Raw genomic sequence first — 23,706 nt, 5'->3', positions numbered from 1 at the left:
TCATAGGTCTCTTGAAGAAACTCATGGAAGAGGAGAAATCAACCTCTATGGTCCTCACCATGAGGCCGAAGCAAGTGACAGTGCGAGGGCAGCCCCGATAATCGTAGGCAAGGGAAAGTCGCTGTTACATCCCCTGCCTCCCTCCTTCGTGCCGGCAAGACACCCCAAATGCCCCACAACCCACGCCCTCTTTGGACACGGCCCAGCTGATGAGCATGATGCAGATGCTCGTGAGTAAGGTCGCGGAGATTGTCCTAGAACTTGGAGCGAAAAGGCTTGCCACTACTGATGCTGAGTACAGGAAAGACCCGAAATGGCAAAAACTCGAAGCATCAACCACCATAGCTCCTATCCCCATGTCACTTGGTGTAGACTACGATGCCTATGTGGCCGAGCTCCTAATGCAGCTGGATAAGGCAAAGGAGGAAAAGAAGGTGGCCCTGCTGGAGCTGGAAAAGGAAAGGGAAACCTCGGCAGCCCTGAGGCTCGAAGTTTCAAGGCAAGGGGCTAATCGACAAAGGGAGGTCAAGGCGTTACAAGATCAGCTGGAGGCAAAAAAGAAAGAGGCCCAGGATAACAAAAACTGCCTGAGACAGAGGCTAGAGGATGAAGAACAAAACTTGGTGGCTGAGCAACGGAGCTTAAAGTTGCTAGTGCAACAATATGCTGACCTAGAGCAGAGAACGGCCAAACTGGAGGGGTATGGACCATTGGCAATTCAAGAAGGTGATCCAAGCGAGTGGCAGGGGAATACCACGGCAAAGCTTCAGTATGAGCTCGAGGAACAAAATAGGCTAGAGAGAGAGATAGAGTTCCTAGCACGGGAACGGCCGACAACCCTCGCAACAGAAGCGCAAGAACAACAACAGGAGGCAAACGGCTACAAGGTGCATTGGAAGTTGCCAAGGAAGACACAGAGGCCCTCATGGCCATGGCCTTCATGCAACGAAGACTGCACCTTGCAGAGATTCAGAGCCACGAGCAACTAGTGCAGGAAAGATCAGAACTAATCACTGAGGCAGAATAAAAATTCAGTATCACAAATCAAGCGAAAGAAATCGCCGAAGAAAAGCTGGCTCGGAAGTCCAGGGAGTGGCACTAACTCTGGGCCTTAACGAACAAACAACAACAGGTGGTAACCACACTAGTAAGTGCGTTGGAAGAAGAAATAAGAAAGATGGATGAAAGGGCCAACACTTGGGAAGCAAATAACTTTGAAAGAATCAGGCAATTAACGGAGCGCTTGGCGGTGGCAGAGTGTGAGAGAGTGCTTGCCGAATCCAGAGCTGAAGCGGTCGATGTATGCACCCATGCACAAAGGCAAGCCTTTCTCAGCACCGTGCTAATTGTCACCCAAGCATAGGGCGATGATTCAGTGGAGAGAGTGAGAAGGAAATTGGAATTGACTACCTGGGCGCTAAGGCATGGCATTCAGGAATGGGAGCTCCCCACCAGCACGGGACTCACCAAGGAGCAGCAATTCCACTACTTGCGCAATGCCGACCGTTGAGCTCAAGGAATTGGGGTTCGAAGAACAGGAGCAGCCTGCACCACCACCACAAATGACCCCAGCCGTGGCCAAACAAGATATCGAGGAGGGCCCGGATTTGGAGTAGGAGGCCAATGAAGAACAAGGAAAAATGCCTAGTCCCCCTCTACCAGACCTCTCGCTAGACGAGCCTGAAGATGCCCACATGTCAGAGCGCATCGTGGTAGCCAGAAGAAGGAGGCAGGAGCTGGCAGAGGATGCACAATGCAGAGCACAGTCACTACGCAGACAATTCTCTGACGAGCCAGTATCACTATGAGGGGACCCCAACCCTATCGATTGGCCTCAGGAATTGATCATCTGGCGTGACCGAGAGTTCCAGACGAGACCTTTTGAGCTGTCATTTTCCTATCCACGCTCACTGGACCGTGCGTTGCCTCTAAGTATCCTATCCAAGATCAAGGATCTGGCCAATGACCTGGCAAACAGATGGATGGAAGAGATAAGCCTAATTATAACCAGGAGGAGGTAAGAGCCCACAGATTTTCGGTAAGACAAGGTGAACCGGATTTCCAAATCCGTCCAAGGCTACGAGGCGTAGCCGAAGTGGCGGAGGAGGATTTGGGACGCTAATTTTGACGCTTGGACTGCCTTCTGGAGCTCACTCCGTGAGGAATGAAATGACCCCACCTACATGCCCTACCCCTGCCGGCATGGAGTGGATTATGACCGCACTATTCATGAGGTTTTTGATTTTCCTAGAATAGATAATGTAAATGCCCGAACTCCCAAGGAATGCTTAGTTTTTAGAGTAGAGGATATCCTTCCATCCATCAACAGTTTCCTCGCGGACTTCTCCTCCTACCCGGATCCCGCCTTCCTAACCATCTGCAATTATCTTAGCTTGATCAAATTCCTATTAATACAGAAGTCTACCGCTGAGGAAGCCCACCTTCCCCCCCTCTTTTTTGACATCAATCTAGGAGTAGATAGTAGAGCTATGACTAGATTAATGATGAGGGCAACCCTCCTTCCCTCTTTTTGCTTAGAACTCTTAGAAAACATGAATGACACCCGCTTCACAAGGTGTAACCATCCCTTTTTGTCATCCACACCTCTGAAGGGCCGGGTCTGCTATTAAAGAATACGTCCAAAGCCGTGCCTTTCTATCCCAATGCATGCGACCACCCCGCGCTTTGGCTGACGGTGATTGGCACTAGCCAAACGCCTTCTATGTATACCGTCTCTTTAAAAAAAAAAACTCACTTTGCTCACCGCACCTAGGATTCACTCCTAGCCCCTCTCCCCACTTCACGCTTAGGGCACATCAAGGGCAGGACTTCCAGACCTGTCACCCTAAGCTCTGCACTGCACCTCCAACAACACACAAACTGGGTCCTCAAGTGTGGGATATTACCGAGGGCTTGCCCAAGGTTAGACCCATCTCCCAGTTCCACTGCACATGCACTTACACCTCACAGTGAGGCAGACACACCCCTTAGGGAGTGCACATCCTTCTCTTGCAGGCTATTTGTAACTCAATCGGGGCCTGCCATTGGCATAGATTTTGGAACCACGTATTTTTCCATGGCTTGCAGAGCTCCGGTTGTGACAGTCATCGCCAACGACAAATTCCAACTGGGTAACAAAGGCCGAGCACCTTCATGAAGATCAAAGCAAGCCGGAACCTCTCCAAATCATTCAGAATCAACACCCCATCATGTCTCCTTCACAGCAGCACATTTTTTTTATCGTAGTCATTTGCCTGCCAATTCCACTTAGCACCAGTCCCAACTTTGCTGCTGCTCCCCACCCCAGTGCCATGGGACTAGCACTCCGCTAGAGGAGGGGGGTAATGTTTACCGCAGCACAGAGGAACGGAAAATGGAGTAGAAGTACGGAAAAAATGGAAGCCTGGAAATTTGAATGATTTAAACGATAGTGTCGCCTCGAGAAAAGAAAAAAGCAAAAGCATGCTATTAAATATGAAGGCGCTCTCGAATCTTTGTAAAAAGAGCGCCGGGCTCACTCCTGTGCAAATTGTAGGCACTAGTGGGAATGGGATTAGTTGGAACGGTGAAAAATAGGAAAAGAGGGCCTAGGCTAATGGCCGGCCATGTAAAAAAGTGTGGATGACCGCCCAAAAGGTAGGGCATGTATATAAAATTTAAAAGTGGATGAGAAACTCATTCTTGGGTGTGGCTAAAGCTTCTTCTTCCTCTTCTCTTACTTCTTACCCTTCATGCTTGTGCTTGAGTGAGGGATTGAGGGAGTGTGAGGGAGTGAGTGTGTGAGAGTGAGGGATCGTGGAGAAGAAGCTCCCCATATTCTCTCTTCATCGTTCCTTCCCTTCTTCTCTTCTCTTGTCTCGCGCGGCTATGGGGGATGGAGCTTGACGGAGGGGGCTTGAGGTTGCTTGAACTTGCCACAAGGATCATGGAGCTAGCGGAGTGTGAGAGACAGGAGGGGACTCGATCAAACATCAAGGTAAGCTCACTACACCCGCAAGGTAGGCATTGCACGTCAGCTATGTGAGAGGTAGCCATGGCCACTCGGCTTGAAACGCTTGATCAATAAGCGGTCCGTAGGTCTCGGGGTAGAGCTCTGTAGCTCCCCTATATTGGTTCAAGAGAAGAAATTCCTTTTCAAACAAATTAAGCCACCTGAGTTTGATGGCAAGGGAAGGACCGTTCAAGCTAACACCGAGATCTGGATTGAGTCCATGGAGGACTATTTTGAGGCAACAGGAACTGCACTTGCTAACCAAGCCATGGTCGCCAAACTTAAGCTTACAGGCGAAGCGAGACTTTGGTGGAAACAGTGATGCAGAGACCAAGCGATCTCGGAGGGCACAGTCACTTGGGATAAGCTTAAGGAAGCTGTGAGAGGAAGGTATTTGCCACCTGCCTACCGCACACAAAAGATGAATGAATTCTATGACTTGAAACAGCTAGGATTATCCCTGGAAGCACATTATTCGAAGTTCGTTTCACTCCTAAAGTTGGAACAAAGTTGTTGACAGCATTGGCCTGAGCTTTCTTTCTTTGGCCCTGATTCTAACCCTGCGCTCTCTTAGTTTGAGCCATAGACATACCCTTATATCTGATCTTTGTAAGGCCAAATCCTGTTGTACCTAGGTTTGGTCTGCACCTCTTATATTATTGGAGCAACTCGAATGAGTGCGCCTTGTAGGTTCATTTGGTGCATTGATTCCAATCGAGTGTTTATGGGTGGATTCAACCCAACACAGAATTTTGACACCTGTTGTGTCATATCCAAACAAGCAAGATAATTTTCGCTGTAAGATGACATCATAATAGAAGAAATTGATTAGATAATTGCATCGTAAATTACTAAAAACGTCTTAGAAGAATTTTGGCATAAAGTGCATTGTTCCTTGCACAAGTTCTTGCTTAAAATGCACTTCACAAGACATTGAAAGAAACAAAGTGCATCCACATATCGCAAGATGGATTCTAAGGTAGATGTAATAATCTGCAGAAAAGATTAAAGTGCAGCTAGACTCATACAATGATCACATAAAGTTAGATCATTCAAGATGGTTATAGATCGTGTAAATAATTACATAGAGGATAATGTTAAGATTGCATGCATAGAAAGTACCTTCGCATGCGTGGCATAAAATATCATATAGATTATATCAAAATTGTAAGGTTGAAATGAAGGCATGGCATTACATCACGTGCATTAAAGTCCTTGGGAAAATTTAACGCTGCTTGTAGGGAGTCCCATGTCAAAGTCCTTGGTGACTTCAAGAGGGATAGATAAAAGCTTAAGCGCTTGTGAGTATTATTAAGATGGCCAGAAACCTTGCAAGTGTGGATGGAGGTTCAAAACAAGGTGGCACCACAACCGCGAATGGTTCATCAGGCATCAATACCACTGGAATCATGGCATCATTCCAAACCTAGGTTGCTCTATTATTAAATAATAGGTTATAATCATCACGGCGAAAAATCATATTAACATGCATCACATTAATTGCGTGTTTGATAATTTCCTAGGTATGAACTTAGTTGTGATGTATGTAACAAGCAAGATAATTTTCGTTGTAAGATGACATCATAATAGGTGAAATTGATTAGATAATTACATCGTAAATTACTAAAAGCGTCTTGCAAGAATTCCTGCATAAAGTGCATTGTTCCTTGCATAAGTTCTTGCTTAAAATGCACTTCACAGGACATTGAAAGAAACAAAGTGCATCCCCATATCGCAAGATGGATTCTAAGGTACATGTAATAATCTGCAGAAAATATTAAAGTACAGCTAGACTCACACAATGATCACATAAAGTTAGATCATTCAAGAAGGTTATAGATCGTGCAAATAATTACATAGAGGATTATGTTAAGATTGCATATATAGAAAGTACCTTCGTATGCGTGGCATAAAATGTCATATGGATTATATCAAAATTGTAAGCATTGAAATGAAGGCATGGCATTGCGTTGCGTGCATTAAAGTTGTTGGGAAAATTCAACATTGCTTGTAATCTACCAAATGGGATTGAGATCCAGGAGTCCCATGTCAAAGTCCTTGGTGACTTCAAGAGGGATAGGTAAAAGCTTAAGCGCCTGTGAGTATTATTAAGAGGGCTTAAGAAGATTATACTTAAGATGGGGTAGGACTATTCTAAACAGAACCATCTTGGCCAATCATGGTCAAGGGGATAGACAATCTTGATCAATTAAGATCAAAGATAAAGGTACGTAGGTACTACAAGGGATCTAGAAGATAACCAGTAAGTTGACCAACCGAGGATGATGGGGTTGTCCATGATCTATTTTACAAGGAGACCTAAGGTAAGGATAATTAGGGAACAAACCCTAACTTGAAGATAAAGGGAAAACAAGCAACCTAGCTTGCCAAGCCCTTGGAATCTCGCCAAGTCGCGAACGATCCAGGATCGAATGCTGGGAGCATTCGGGAAGAAGGAATCACATCTTAGCAGTTGGTCATACAAACGACCTCTGAATTGATCGTGATTGTACACTTAGGTATATTGTTTGAACTTCTTTGCTCAAGGAACTAATTCAAGGCAAAACACTTTATGCTTCAGGTTAAAAGCCTGGAGGGAGAGGCAGGTTCAGTTACCTCCGACTGTCTACCTGGCCCTATCCAAGGGGGTTGTTAGCCGTGTGCTGGGTATATGGACCGAACGCACCGTGAGAGGTCTCTCCGTGGGTGCTGAAACCCTGACTTCAGGTTGGTCCTAAGTGGGAACGGCCAGATACTTCCGCTCGGGGCAGGCTCGGGAAGACCTAGATCGCAAACCCTGTGACATTCTTTGTGAGTGCCAGGCAGTGCTTTCTAGAATCTCTTCCCGATTGGCTACTAAGACGTGTCCCAAAAGTGGACGAGCGGACACATTACATTCAAGGTCTTAATGGGAAGGGAGGGTCACCTCTCTTTTGTCTTTTCGACTCGCCTGGCTTTGTCCAATATGATTGCTCCCATGTAATCTTCAGCTCCCGATCAATAAGATTGCTCCAATGCATTCAAAAGAAGTCAATGATTTGATAGAAGTAAGTTCACAATAGCTTGTTGGAGAATATCCTTTGAGCTTTGATGCGTGTAAATCCTCATTAGAATCATGGATTCCATGAATTTTCAGACATTGCCATGTTCAAGAGGCTGAAAATGATTTCAAACTTGAAGAATTTCTTCAATGTAAGCCAACTCTTTGAAGAATACCTTCAATTGAACCTTTTCGGGGTTGTAGATAACAAAAGCCCCATGAAATTGAAGAAAATAATCCAAAAATTAGAGTCCAAGAATGCTTCAATGTCGGTCCCTTGAGTGTTGAAGAAGCTCCAAAATACTTGTTAGAGCAAAAGCCCTTTAATATTTGAAGAAATTTTAGAAAAAATCAATACTGTCCTGAATTTGCCATAGCTAGGGTGGTTTGAGAGATCAAGAATGTTCAAGAGAATGGGATATAGTTCAGTATGCTTGTTAGAAGACTCAGAGAATCATTGCCATAGCTTGCACAAGCCATAGCCAATGCCACATGTTGCAGAATTGTGGAGAAGAGGACCTGGAAAATTAGCGCAAAATGCGCAAATTCAGCATGCTGTCCTACTTATGATAGTTGCCTTGATCAAGGCATATGGCTACTCTATGGGAAGCTTAAAGCATGGAGAATAAGGTCTTGGAGGTTACTTGAACCAATGAAGGGCCTGGGAGAAGAACAAAGTCAAGATCCACCATGAAAGCTTGAGAGAAAGAAGAGAGAGAAGTTGGTCTTGAAAAGTAATCAAGGTTAAACCCCTGTAATGCTAGTTTGGACTCCAGTTAGAGTCAAAAACCATCAAAATGGACCTCCATTTGACCACGTCATGCTATTTCGGCCAAGAACCTCCATCTTCCTCAAGATCTTATTCAAGAAGCCTTCACTTGCTGCAGAGAGCTTTGACTAGTCACAGTTTGAATTGTACAAAACCCTGTGACTAAATCTTGGTGCTCCAATTAACTAGTTCCTGTCACTGTGAATAAATTCTGTTGAGATATCGAGCTCCACTCGTGATATGCTAGGGTTTCCGTTGTGCATTTATGTCACCGACTTGTCAGTTGCAGATGCGGTTGGTACACCGCCCATGAATAATAGCTACATGATAGCTATCCTTATCTACTCTAGTTCGTGGCTCAGTTAGTATGCCACCTTAGTTAGTTGAGTTTGGTTTGAGACCCATATATAGGGATCTTCTATTTCCTTGTACTAGAGTTCCTTTTGGCTTACACAACTAAGAAAGAGGAAAACTGTTTTCAGCCTCCACCTCTGTGTGTATTCCCCCATTGTGCAAGCAAGAAAGCTACAAGTGAGACTCCTTCCTTCTCTCCCACAATCTTGACATGGTATCAGAGCCTTGTTCGTGGTAAGGAGCTCAAGAAAGCAAGCCAAGCTCGCGGTGTTCTGGTTGAGACACCCTTCGCGGTGAAGCAAGAGGGCAGTATATGCTGCGGGATAAGGGCTTTAGCCCTTGGCGACCCTGTTTTTTTTATTTGAGGCCATTTTGGGGCCTGTTTTGGAGGCGGAAGTTTTCTGCACGCACTCAGGAAAAGGCCCAGTTTTATGCTGTGCAACCATTGTTCTACAGGTCAGTGAAAAGTTACCATAGAAATTGCATCGTATGCTTATGTGCAGAGACATTGGGAGTTACAGAATCATCCTTGGTTCCTGTTTATGCAAAATCATCACTAGGAAGTGACTGTGTGGTCAAATACCACTTTCGCCAGTTTTGCAGATTTGCCCTTGTGAGGGTGAAGCTATGTTTTTTGCAGTGACAGAATTTTTTGTAGTGTTCTGTAATGGCGTCTGATTCTCTTTCACAGATTGTAACTGAAAAGCTTGACAAGAACAACTTCCAAGCATGGAAGTTTAGAATGACGAATTTCCTTATGGGAAAAGGATATTGGGAATTTGTTGCAGGAAATGAAGAAGAACCAGTTCTTCCTGATGTTCCCAATCAACAGCAAATGCAGGCATTCAAAGCATGGCATGAGAGAGCCAGGAAAGTTATGTACTGGCTGTCTATCAGTATTTCAGACTCTATGATTGTGCATATTCAGGATGCAAGTATGCCAAAGGAGGCATGGGATACTTTGTCAAAAATGTATAGCACAAATATGCAAGCCAGGAAAATGCAGCTCAAGCAAGAGTTGCATAATGTGCAAAGAGAAAGTATGAGAATCAATGACTACCACATGAAGGTGAAGAAGATTGCAGATGCACTTGCTTCCATTGGGTCGCCAGTGGAAGATGATGATTTAGTTTCTGTGACCTTGAATGGTCTAGGAAAGGATTATGCACAGTTTCGGACATCCATTTCAGTTCGTGAAAGATTTTCTGATTTTGAGGAGTTGATTGCTCTTCTAATTTCTGAGGAGCAGAGAAATGGTGGTGCATCTTCTTCAGGAGGAACTTCAAAAGAAACTGTCTTCTACTCAAATGCTGGAAGAGGTAGAGGCAGAGATAGAGGAGGCCGATTTGGAGGCCGTGGTAGAAATCAGAATATGCAGCAAACTCAAGAAAACCAGTCTTATGGAGGAGGACGTGGTAACTCTAGATGCAAGGGGAGCCAAAGAGGTCGTGGTGGATGGCAAAGAGGCCAAAATGCAAACAGCAATGTTGAATGCTACTACTGTGGTAAAATGGGTCATATGGCTAAAGACTGCTATAAAAAGCAGAATGACATCATGAATGGAAAATTGCAACAAGGGAATTATGCATCTTCTAGTAGACAGGGTGATGACAGAAATGAGCATTTGTTTATGGTGCAGCACTTGAACAATTCTGTGACAAGTGCAGAAGAAAGCAACGATGTGTGGTATGTTGACTCAGGTGCATCAAACCACATGACAGGTCATGCAGAATGGATGGAGGATGCAAGGAAAATGGAAAAACCAGGATTTGTGGAGACTGGTGATGATACTGCACATCCTACTGTGCAGATTGGAAAAATTCCTTTGTCTATGCAGGATGGGAAAAAGAAATACATGTCCAATATATTTCATGTCCCGAATATCACCAAGAATCTGGTTTCTGTTGGTCAAATGGTTGAGCAGGGCTTGCAGGTCAGATTTAATCCTCATGGATGCTTTGTTGAGGATATAAAAAATAAAGGTTGCTTGATAGCAAAAGGAAAGAAGAATGGCAGAATGTTTACATTGGATGCAGACTTGCCTGAATTGAGTGCAGCAATGTTTGCACATGGGACAGGTGTAGTTGCAGATATTGATATCTGGCATAAACACATTGGTCATGTTAATGTACAGCGACTTAAATCAATGCAGGCCCAAAACATTATTGCAGGATTGCCTAAATTCAAGGTTGCAGAAATGCATAAGGTATGTGAAGCCTGTCAGTTTGGAAAACAGGCAAGGAAACCATTTCCTAGACATGTTCAAGAGAGTAAGAAGCCATTGGAATTAATCCACTCTGATGTGTGGACTACTAAAGCTGTATCTCTTGGAGGCTGTCATTATTTTGTTACTTTTATTGATGACTATAGCATAAAAGTTTGGGTGTATTTTATGAAAAAGAAAAGTGAAGTTTTTGGGCATTTCAAAACTCTTAAAGCTATGGTTGAAAAAGAAACAGGCCTGCAAATAAAATGCCTAAGGTCAGATGGAGGGGGAGAGTACCTCTCAAATGAGTTTGCAAGGTTCTTGCAGGAGCATGGCATAAAGCAGCAATATTCATGCAGTCATACCCCACAACAAAATGGAATTGCAGAAAGGAAAAACAGGCATATTGGAGAGGTATCTCGTGCCATGCTCAATGAAAAAGACCTGTCAGATTTTTATTGGGCTGAGGCAGTTGCTACAGCAGTCTACATAATGAACAGGACTCCCACTACAGCAATACATGGGATGACTCCAGAGGAGAGGTATACTGGTAGGAAACCAGATATTTCTCATTTAAATTTTTTTGGTTACATTGCCTATGTACATGTGCCAGATGAGTTGAGATCCAAGTTGGATCCAAAAGCTGAGAAGTGCATCTTTATTGGTTACTCTCTGCAGCAAAAAGGATATAGATGCTATAACCCTTCTACTCGTAAGTTTACAGTGAGCAGAGATGTTGTTTTTTATGAGATGAGTAGCTGGTATAAACCAGTAAATGTGATTGATGATGTAGATGCACAAAATGGTAATGCTGCACAGAATTCACAGTAGCAGTCACAAAATATTAGTGGACATGGAGCGTCCTCTAGCAGTGGTTCACATTCTTCACCATGGACAGGCAGATTGAGATCAGGAGAATCTTCTCAAAGCAATGCAGATAGTGGTATGCAGGTATCACGAAAAGGAAAAGAGAAGGTTGATCAGCCCATGTTTGATGTGAATGCAGGTCACTCTTATGTGGATGGTGAATCCAGTGGCTCAGAACAGAGCATTGATGATGAGTTGGGTATTCCTTCTATTGTTACACCTGGAGTAAGGAAGACCAGGGATGTTTTGAGAGCGCCTGGGAGTGAACCTACTTTGGCAGGTCTACGAGAGCTAGGTATCCTGTGGATAGGCTGAAATATGATGGATTTACAACCATTCACTATGCATATATGGTCAAAGTGATACAGGAACCAGAACCCACTTCTTTTGAGCAAGCCATGGGAAAGGAAAAATGGAAGAAAGCCATGGATGAAGAAATGGATGCCTTGGAGGCAAATGCTACATGGGAATTGGTACCTTTGCCTAAAGGTAAGAATGCAATTGGCTGTAAGTGGGTTTATAAGGTGAAGCACAATGCAGATGGTTCTGTGAACAGATACAAGGCAAGATTAGTAGTCAAGGGGTATGCACAAACATATGGCATTGATTATGAAGAAACATTCAGTCCGGTTGCAAGGATGGCAACCGTAAGAGCAGTCATTGCTATGGCTGCATCAAAGGAGTGGTCTTTACATCAGATGGATGTAAAGAATGCCTTCTTGCATGGTGATTTGCAAGAAGAGGTATATATGGAGCAGCCACCAGGTTATGTGCATGCTGTTCATCCTGAGTTTGTTTGCAGGTTGAAGAAAGCCTTGTATGGCTTGAAGCAAGCACCTAGAGCATGGTCTGACAAGATAGGACAGTATCTTGTCACTATTGGCTTTCAAATTTCCAAGGCAGATTTCTCACTTTATGTGAGAAAAATAGAGAAAGGTATTATGCTACTTGTCATTTATGTTGATGATTTGATTATGACAGGTGACAGTGATGAAGATATCCTTCATGTGAAAATGCTATTGAAGCAGAAGTTTGAGATGAAGGATTTGGGAGAGCTGCGTTATTTCTTGGGCATTGAGGTGATTAGATCACCAAGTGGGATACAGCTCTTGCAGAGGCAGTATGGATTGGACATGCTGTCCAAATATGGGATGACAGGCTGTAAGCCTATTTCAATTCCTTTGGAGCAGAATGTGAAGCTGAGCGCAGATGCAGGTGAGCTTCTGGAAGACCCTACTATGTACAGACGCATAGTAGAAAGCTTGATTTATATAACTATTACCAAGCCAGATTTGAGCTATGTTGTTTGGTAAGTCAGTTTATGCAGGCTCCAAGGAAACCGCATTTGGATGCGGCTAGAGGCATACTCAGGTATGTGAAGTCCACATTACAGTATGGACTATTTTATGAGACTGGGGTTCAGATACAGTTGCATGGATACACTGATGCTAATTGGGCCGGTAGCATTTCTGATAGACGATCTACCAGTGGATATGTGTTCTCTTTTGGGAGTGCTGTAGTCACTTGGAGCAGCAAGAAACAGCCTACAGTTGCCTTATCCAGCACAGAGGCTGAGTACAGGGGCGCAGCAATGGCTGCATATGAGGTAGCTTGGTTGCATAAGCTACTTTATGATATGCATCAGCCTATAGATGGGCCAGTTGTCATTTATTGTGACAACATGAGTAGTATACACTTGGCAAATAACCCAGTCTATCATGCTAGAACAAAGCACATTGAGGTGCATTATCACTATGTGCGGGAGAGGGTTTTACTAGGTCTTATTGATCTAGTTTATGTCAGCACAGAGGATCAGGTAGCTGACATATTCACGAAGGCATTGGGCGCAGAGAAGCTGCGCAAGTTCAGAGACCTGCTTGGTGTGCAGGAATTGGGATTGAGCTCGAGGGGGAGTGTTGAGATATCGAGCTCCACTTGTGATATGCCAGGGTGACCGTTGTGCATTTATGTCACCGACTTGTCAGTTGCAGATGCGGTTGGTACACCGCCCATGAATAATAGCTACATGATAGCTATCCTTATCTACTCTAGTTTATGGCTCAGTTAGTATGCCACCTTAGTTAGTTGAGTTTGGTTTGAGACCCATATATAGGGATCTTCTATTTCCTTGTACTAGAGCTCCTTTTGGCTTACACAACTAAGAAAGAGGAAAACTGTTTTCAGCCTCCACCTCTGTGTGTATTCCCCCATTGTGCAAGCAAGAAAGCTACAAGTGAGACTCCTTCCTTCTCTTCCACAATCTTGAAAAATTCTCCATGAAAATGACTCTTTCCATGGATGAAAGTCGATGCTCTTATACCAATGTAAAGAAGCTAATTCCCACAGCAAGCTTTTAAACTAAAAATACAAGAAATAGACATAAAATGCCAAGGAACCATAGCCAAGGTGGCTAGGCATGAAATGATATTACCAATGTTGGTTGAGAATCAAATGATGAGTGGCTATAGCAAGGTATGCATCCCAAGCTATGGTGGCCGAGAGTATTCACCCTCTTAGATGGTGGGAGGTTGACACCTCAAACAAGTAATGTTTGTAAAATGGCAAAAAGATGATTCACATATTACACCTCAACCTTTTATACTTACCCTAGACTAAGGCATTTGTGCTTTATTACAATTGGCAAGTATACACATCTAGTATCATTAAGATTTTCAAATAAGGGATGTACTTGGTTAGTGGTCTAGGTATAGATGGACACATTGTATCCTTGTGTAATTGTTAGATATGCTCAATGCCCCACCCTCATAAGGTGCCACCAATGATCCATGGTGCTCTAAGTTGTAAGGCCGCCATTACGGGGAGAAGCCATATGTGAGCATGGACATTGGGTGGTCCTGACTTATATGTCAGATAAGATCTATGTGACCAGATGTCAAAAAGGTAACCTTTGTAGATCTAGCCTTTGAGTTAGATAGAGCAGTTATGTTGGTAGCAACTTGAGGCACAACACATTGAGTTGCAACATGTTGGAGTTATTAGGGGCCCCTATTTTGGGGTCTAGGGATTGTAAAAGTGGCCCCCCGCTGGGATGTCTTAGGGGGGACCAGTGGACCCCTTGATGGGGTTTGGGGGCAGTCCTCTTCTAGCATGACTTCTAGCATGATGGTAAAGGAAATATCCCTTGGCTGACTAGGGAAGATTTTGGTCAGAGACATGCTGACTAGACTACCTTCCCAGGCTATAAAAGGAAGACCCCTCTAAAGCCATTGCTAATAAATCTTTCACCCAGTCAGAGTTCTTCCAGCTACCCTTGAGCTCTTCACCTATCATTAGTCTAGATCACCATCTAAGCTTCACAGTGGAAGTACACGAGTGGACAGTGCCATCTTTGTATTAGTTCATTTGAAATTAAAGCAGTCTTTGTTCTTCTCATATTTACTATGTATGTATCAAGTAGCAGTGCTGGCACATTGGGTAGTGGTGTTGCTATACTGACTATTTAAACACTGAGGATTCATCCACCAACCTTCAGTAATGCAAGTTAGTGGTACAAATTATACTTTGTAGAAGTTTAAAATCACAACTATCCTTGATTCTTATGAGCTTCTAAAGATGGTGTTAGAGACTGACTCAGAATCACAACCCACTCTTGACCCATCAAATTTGAGTGTTATGATTCCTCCAAATGCATATCTTCTATGAGCTTGGAAAGGAAGAAACATATATGCATTAAATGCCTTAGTTACAAGTTTTTCTGATAGTGTTTTGACCTTGATTCAACATACAACCAAGGCATCAGAGGCTTGGAATGTACTAAGGATTTGGTAAGAAATGCAAAATTAAACAAGGATTTAGAACTTGGAGAATCAACTAGCAACAAAGAAGCTTGTTGAAGGAGAGATAGCTGAAGCATTCATTACTCAGGTCAAGAATTTTTACACCCAGTGGTTGGCTAGCATTGGGATACAAAAAACTAGTGAGGAGCTAGCTCGGAGGTGTTTTTGAATTTATCCACGAAAGTTTGATGGATTGGTAACTACCCTAAACACTCAGGTGAGACCCCAAGCTTTGATGTTTGAGGAACTTTGTACACTACCAATGGAGAAGGAGTTGAGGCTTAAAACCCGAGAAGGTAGCAATAATGGAGAATCAACTAGCAAAAGGGAGGCTTGTTGAAGGAGAGACAGTTGAAGCATTCATCACTCAGGTCAAGAATTTGTGCACCTAGTGGTTGATTGGCATTGGGATACAAAAAACTAGTGAGGAGCTATCTCGGAGGTGTTTTCGCATTTATTCACCAAAGTTTGATGAATTGGTAACAACCCTAAACACTCAGGTGAGATCCCAAGCTTTGATGTTTGAGGAATTTTGTACACTACCAATGGAGAAGGAGTTGAGCTTAAAGCTTGAGAAGGTAGCAATAGTGGAGATGCTGCAATCTTCATCAATGCGAAAGACAAAGGTGATTCCTCTACCAATGGTGACTAAAAGAAGAAGGGTGGTAAGAAAAAACTTCAAGGAGAGTGCTTCTATTGCCAGAAGAAAGGACATGCAATTGTAGATTGCCTTGTCAGGACGATAGATGAAAAGAATAACACCATGGAGACTAAAGGGAAAGAGATAGCTAATACGACTGAAGTGGAGTTGGAGTTATGGTGACCATTGAGGAAGTGTATTCCTTGGTGCAAGAAATATCTAATACTAACTCATGGGTATTGGATAGTGGCGCTTCCCATCACATGACCAACAAGAAAGGTCTCTATAGTTCTATGAAGCCTCTATAAGAATCCATCCATGTGATAGTTGGAAATGATGCAAAATGCCTTGTTAAGGGCACATGTACTATTTCCTTTGTTACTACAAATAGTGAACTCAAATTTATTTCAAATGCATTGTATGTTCTAGAGATTAAGAGAAATATACTATTAGTTGCTTCTATAATTGATCTTGGCCATGAGGTGAGGCTCGTTAAGACACATGTAGAAATTATTAACAATGTTGGCAAAGTTGTCGGCAAATGAGAAAGAAGGAACAACTTGTGTGAGCTAAGTGCTCTTATAGCCACCACTAGAGTGGGCATATGTAAACTTTAGCATGAAAGATTTGGTCACATTGGTTTTGTAGTGTTGAAAGAAATGCATAAGCAAGGTATGGTTGCTCACCTACCTACAATAACCAAAATGAAGGAACCATGTGAAGCTTATATGATGGGTAAGCAACAAAGAAATGCATTTTCACAAGAAAGCAAGAATAGAGCAAATACTCCTATAAATTTGGTGCATGTTGACTTGTGCAGTAAAATGCCTACAAAAGCCTTGGGAGAATCTTCTTATTTTATGTTGATCATCCACAACTACAGTAGAAAGATGTGGGTGTACTTCCTTCGTAATAAGGCTCAAGCTTCTGGTAAGTTTAAAAAATAGCTAAAACTTGTTGAAAATGAAACATGTCAAAGTCTAAGAAGTTTAGAATAGATGGTGGTGGTGAGTTCAACTCAAAGAAGTTTGAAGATGTAGAGGCGAGAGCTAAAGCTCAATCGCCAAGACCCACAGACTGCTTATTTTTCAAGTGTTTCAAGCGAGCACTAATGGCTACCTCTCACATAGCCGACATGCTATCTCTATCTGTGAGTGCAGTGAGCTTACCTTGATGCTCGATTGAGTTGCTTCCTCCCTCAAGCACTATGATAGCTCCACAATTTGTGACGCAAGCTCAAGCATCCTCAAGCCTCTTCCTCCAAGCTCCATCCTCCATAGGCACGCACAAGATGAGAGAAGAGAAAATAAGAAGAAGAAGGGAGGAGATGATGGAGAGCTTCACCTCCAAGATCCCTCACTCTCACACACTTACTCCCTCCCTCACTCACACTCCCTCTCTCAAGCACTCACAAGCAAGCAGGAGAAGAGAAGAAGAGAAGAAGAAGAAGAAGAATCCACTTTGCCACACACCAAGGAATGAGTTCTCATTCACTTTTTGAACTTTATATATAAAACATTGAATCCCTTTTGGGCGGTCATCCCCTTATCCCCTTTTTTACATTGACCGGCCGTGGCCTAGGCCCTTTTTCCCATTGTCCTCCTATCTTCCTAGCTTCCTTCCCACTACCCATCTACCTTTACAATTTGCATGGGCGAGAGCCTGGCACTCTTAAAATAAATTATCGTGTGCCTTGCGCTCTTTTATAAAAGTATTGGCTTGCACTTTTTCTTGTGAGCCTCTCTCCTTGATTTAGGATTTTTTCACACTTCTTATGTTCCCGATTTTTTCTTGACGCACCTTCATCTTCCATTCCACTTTTGCCTTGGCCTTGTCTTTTGTTTTAGATTTTCTGGATTTTTCACTTTTCCACCTTGTTCATTTGAGGGTTAACATTACCCCCCTCCTAGTTGAGTGCTAATCCCATGGCACTTGCTGGCGGGTGGTGAGTCGGACGGTGTTGCTAGGTGAATATAATAAGTAATGAGTCAGTGGCCATGTGAGAGTCATAATGACCACCGACGTGCTAAGTGTAGACGTGTGGACCCATCTAACCAGGCAGTCCATCATCAATGTCCGCATGTGTTGAGCTTGTCATCTCAACACTTCCCCTCAAGCTCAACTGCATCTCTGCAACTCCAAGTAAGCTTCAAAACTTTTGAAGCTTCTCTATACCCAATGCCTTCGTGAAGATGTCAGCTATCTAATCCTTTGTGCTGACATACACCAAGTCAATCTCACCTGCTAGTACCTTCTCTCTCACAAAGTGGTAGTGTACCTCAATATGTTTTGTCCTAGCATGGAACATAGGGTTCCTAGCCAACTGTATACTGCTCATGTTGTCACAATAAATGACAACTGGACCTTCCACCTGCACATCCAAATCAGCCATTAACTTTTGTAGCCATACTACCTCACATGCTGCAACAACAGCACCTATACTTGCCTCTGTACTCAACAAAGCAACTGTAGATTGCTTTTTGCTGCTCCAAGCAACTGCTGCATTACCAAGAGAGAACATGTATCCGCTGGTAGATCTTCTATCAAACATACTACCAGCCCAATCTGCATTTGTGTATCCAAACACCTATACATCTGTATCTGCCTCATAGAAAAGTCCATAATGTAATGTGGACTTCACATATCTCAATATGGGTCTGACTGCATCCAAATGTGGCTTTCTAGATACTTGCATAAACTGACTAACAAGACCAACAGCGTAGCTCAAGTCTAGCCTTGTAATGGTCATGTAGATCAAACTCCCCACTATCCTCCTGAACATAGTAGTGTCTTCTATCTCATCCCCAACATCAGCACTCAACTTTATATTCTGCTCCAATGGGACTGAAAGTGGTTTGCATGCTGTCATACCATACTTGGACAACATATCCAAGCCATACTGTCTTTGGGACAGCCATATACCATCATCACATCTGATCACCTCAATGCCAAGGAAGTACCTTAGCTCACCTAAATCCTTCATCTCAAACTTCTTCTTCAAAAAATCCTTGACTTCAGCAATCCCACTATCACTATCACCTGTAATAATCAAATCATCCACATAGATGACTATGATGACCAAACCTACATCTCCCTTTCTCACAAAAAGTGAGTGATCAGCATCAGAAACATAAAAGCCAATATTAACAAGATACTCTCTGATCTTGTCAGACCATGTTCTAAGTGCTTGCTTGAGCCCATAGAGCGCCTTCTTCAACCTACACACATACGTGGGATGCTCTAAATCTTCATAACCATGCAAGAAGACATTCTTCACATCCATCTGCTGCAACCTCTAACCTTTGGCTACTACCAAAGCAATCACACATCTAACAGTTGCCATCCTAGCAATTGGATTGAAGGTTTCATCATAATCTATGCCATATGTCTGGGCATAGTCTTTTGCAACCAGCCTAGCTTTGTACCTACTAATAGAACCATCTGCATTGTGCTTAATCTTATAAACCCACTTACATCCAATAGCTTTCTTGCCCTTCGGCAATGATACTAGATCCCAAGTCTTATTGGCCTCTAATGCAGCCATCTCCTCATCCATTGCTGCATCCCAATGAGTATGACCAACAGCATCCTCAAAATAAGTGGGCTTAACATCCTCAATTAGTTTCACCATATAAGCATAATGGTGAGCTGCATAACCTTCAAAACCAATTTTTTTAATAGGGTATCTGACCCTTCTAGATCTGCGTACCACCGGATCACTCAATGGAGCCTTAACATTATTATGAGCTCTCTGTACACATGGTGTCCTCACTGAAGGAATGCCAAGCTCATCATCCAAGCTCTCTTAGCCACTGGAGTCTCCATCAAGAACTGCATCAATGCCTTCTGACACTTTATTCTTTCCTTTGTCTTTACCTATAGTGCTTTTAGATGCACCTGAAGATGTAGAGCTACTCCTTAGTCTCCCAGACCAAGGACTACCAGATGATGTCTCTGGTCCACTAAGAGTTTGCGATTCTTGCTTTTCAGCCTGCACATGAGTGTCATGATCATCATCATCATCCAATGGATGCATACCAACTACTCATTTCATCAAAGATGACATCCCTGCTCACTCTGAACTTACATGTGACAGGGTTATAACAGCGATACCCTTTCTGCTCTAAAGAGTATCCAATAAAAATACATTTTTCTGCCTTTGGATCAAGCTTCTTCCATAGCTCATCTGGCACATGAACGTATGCAACACAGCCAAATACCTTCAAGTGCGATACATTAGGCTTCTTGCCAGTAGAGCATTCTTCAAGAGTCATCCCATGAACTGCAGCTGTGGGAGTTCTGTTCATAATATATACAGCAGTATGAACAGCCTCAGACCAAAAATGCTTAGGCATATTCTTTTCAGCCATCAAGACACATGCTACTTCTGCAATATGCCTGTTTTTCCTTTCTACAACCCCATTTTGTTGTGGGGTATATCTGCATGTGAACTGTCTCTTTATCCCATGAGATCTCAAAAAATCACTGAACTCATTCGAGAGGTACTCTCCCCCTCCATCTAACCTTAAGCACTTTACCTTCAAGCCTATTTCTCTTTCAACTGCAGCCTTGAAAGTTCTAAAGTGCTCAAACGCTTCACTCTTTTCCTTCATAAAATATACCCACAGCTTTCTAGAACAATCATCAATGAATGTGACAAAGTATGAACTGCCTCCAAGAGGTACATTTTTGTGTAGGCCCCCAAATGTCTGTATGCACAACATCAAGGATATTTCTGCTTACATCTCTATCATGTGAAAAAGGTTGTCTTGCTTGCTTACCAAACTGACATGCTTCGAATACCTTATGAAATTCTGCAACTCTAAATGTAGGCAAACCTGTAACCAACCCTTTGGACTGTATTAATTTCAGCCTTTGTACATTTGCATGTCCAATGCGTTTGTGCCAAATTTCAATATCTACAACAACACCTTTTCCTTTAGCATACATAGCAGCATTCATAGTAAGAATTCCAGCATCCAGAGTAAAAATACGTCCAACTCTACTTCCCTTTGCTACCAACCTGCACTTGTCATTGAAGTCTTCTACAAAGCAGCCCTTTGCATTAAATCTGACTTGCAGCCCTTGCTCTACCATTTAACCGGCTGACACCAAGTTCTTTGTAATAGATGGCACATGTAATACATCTGAAAGACTCTTTGTCTTACCATCATGCAAGGACAAGGGAACTTTTCCAATGTGTGGAATTGGGTGGCATGAATCATCACCCGTCTGCACATAACCTGCATTTTGCAAATCCTACATCTCTCCAAACCATTCTGCGTGGCTGGTCATATGATTGAGTGCACCTGAATTAACATACCAAACATCATCATGTGTTCCCTTTCCTGTAACAGCATTTAGCATATGCTGCATAACAAACAGACGTTCATTTTTGTCTTCATTCTGTCGTGAAGACGATGCATAGTTTCTTTGCTGCAACTTACCACTGCGAATATAATCTTTCTTAGCATAACATTGGGCTACAATATGACCTGTTTTGCCACAGTAGTGACACACAATACCAGAGTTGTTAGAGCCTCTGTTCTGCCATCCACCTTTTCCTCTAAATCTCCCCCTGCCTCTAAAGTTACCACGACCTCCTGAAACCTGCATATCGCCAAATTGCTGATTCAATCTGTTTTGTTGGTTGTCACTACCATGTCCTGTACCATGGCCTCTTCAAGAGAACCTGCCATGTCCCCTTCCTGAATTGGAGTAGAAAGCTTGGACCTATTCACCACTTCTTTCAGATGTCTCACTCTGCATGTTGATCTCTTCAGTGATCATAAGGGAGACCAACTCATCGAAATCTGGAAATGGATTTCTGATATATATGGAAGTTACAAAATACTTCCAAGCCTTTTCATTGTTAAGTCCACCCAAGGTAGACGACACCAAATCATCATCATCGGGCATTGCATCAATGGCTGCCAATGCATCTGCAATGCTCCTTACCTTCAGTGCATACTCATTGATAGACATCTTCCCTTTCTTCAATGTATTCAACTCTTGCTTGAGTTGAAACTTTCGTGCCTTTATATTTACGGAAAACATACTTTCAAGTATGGTCCAAGCTGCATATGAATTCTCTGCATTTCTAATATGTCCCAACATATTATTGTCAATTACTGTAGACAGCCAATACATGACCTTCTTGTATTTTGCATTCCATTCCTTCCGTGCCTTTGTCTCTTCTGCAGTTGAAGGATCACTCACCTCTGGCTCCTTTTCTTCACCTGAAACAAACTCGTAGAGGCCTTTTTCAATAAGGAAGTTCGTGACACGGAACTTCCATGAAGGGTAGTTGTTCTTGTCGAGCTTCTCAATGATGGGGATTCCACTGTTCTCTGCCATTATCACAAAACTAATACCAAACAGCAAGCAAATCTTCTGCAACCCTCGACCTGTAGTGCACAGCAATACATCAGACAACCTTTTTCACTGTCTGCTCAACAATACATGCAATCTGCAACCTGTTTGCAGATAAACCTTATGTTTGCTTCCTGCAAACACCTTAAGAATTATAGATTCACAATTTGTAACCTGCGCACCCACTTTCGGTCAAAACAGCCGAAATCACAGTGTACCCCGAAACTATTGTCCGCAACCTTACGGCTCTAAAACGGGGCCTGAAACGGCCTCTGATGCCCAAAATAACTGTGGAAAGCCCTAAAGGGCCGATCTGCAGAATATACAACACTCTTCGCATAGACCAAATCTCACTACAATCTGAGATTTTTTCTCTACCCCGCTTCCGGTGCCTCCACAGGCACTATCCAAGAGAAAGAGTGGAAGGATGGGAGAGCTTCTTACCCGTGGCTTGCTTGCTCGAACCTTCTTCTCCTCCTTCACTTCAGCCTTCGAAATCAGCCTCTCTCAGTGGCGCGGCTCTGATACCATATTAAGAATCGCGTGGTGGGGGGACTTGCTCAAGATGCTGCGCCGAACACACACAGAATGCACAAGGAGAAGCTCACTCAAGAGACAAAAAGAGAGATGGAGGCCAAAACGTTTTCTTGCCGGTTTCTTCTTCTTCTTCCACACTCTTTACAATGTACACAAAGTATAGATAAGATACAACATAAAGGAAAGTGGCCTACTAAGTCAAACAATGCATAACCGACTACACTAGTCGACTGGCGCTATAACTATGCCAGCTGTAAATAGGTGTAACAACTTGAATATAATAAGTAATGAGTCAGTGGCCATGCGAGAGTCAAGATGACCACCGACATGCCAAGTGTAGATGTGTGGACCCATCTAACCAGGCGGTCCATCATCAATGTCCGCATGTGTTAAGCTTGTCATCTCAACAATTTTGGCACTGAATTGGGACTGAAATTTCTCAGTTTTTACAGTCATTTCATGCTATAATAAAAGTGGGCTAAATCTATTTTACATGCTTTGGATTATGCCTATTGGTTCCGGCCTATGTCTTGGATATATACCATGAAGTGTTGATCTTTGGGGTACGACTTCGAGCTTGGATTTCATTTTGAATGCTTTTGGGAGAGCTTTGACATTATGCAGTCATTGACATGGTTCGTGCTTGACCATGGTATATGCTTTGACAGTGATGCTCCTTAAGTTTATGCATACCCGTTGCCTACGGTTTGATGCTCATGTCACGGTTGATTACCCTATGCATACGTTGAGCTTGAGTGCTCATTAAAGCTCCACCTTGGATGCATTTTGGATTATCTGGAGTAGTCTTGGATGTTACTTGGCTTGTCAGATTTTGGATTCAGATGTATTTGATGTCTTACATGCTTACAGATGCTACATATGGATGCTCTACCGCCTACATGTTCGAGATGTACTATTGATGTATTGTCTTGGACTTATGTCATTGGCACTGTGTATTGCCTTGGCTTGAGCTCTTGAGCTCGTACATACGACTTTTGTGCCAGTGGGAGCATTCTTGAATGCTTATCAGACATTGAGCAGGCGGCACTTTTATGCATTGAGCCGTTACATGCTATTGAGCAGTTTACAAACACTTGAGACTTTGGGACTTCTTACCTTTTGGGATGATACAT

Source organism: Lygodium microphyllum, chromosome 19 (assembly GCF_053477565.2).
Source record: "Lygodium microphyllum isolate KBCC chromosome 19, Lygodium_microphyllum_v1.1.10, whole genome shotgun sequence".
Lineage (NCBI taxonomy): Eukaryota > Viridiplantae > Streptophyta > Polypodiopsida > Schizaeales > Lygodiaceae > Lygodium > Lygodium microphyllum.
The sequence above is the reverse complement of the archived record's forward strand: the minus strand, read 5'-3'. Positions refer to the sequence as shown.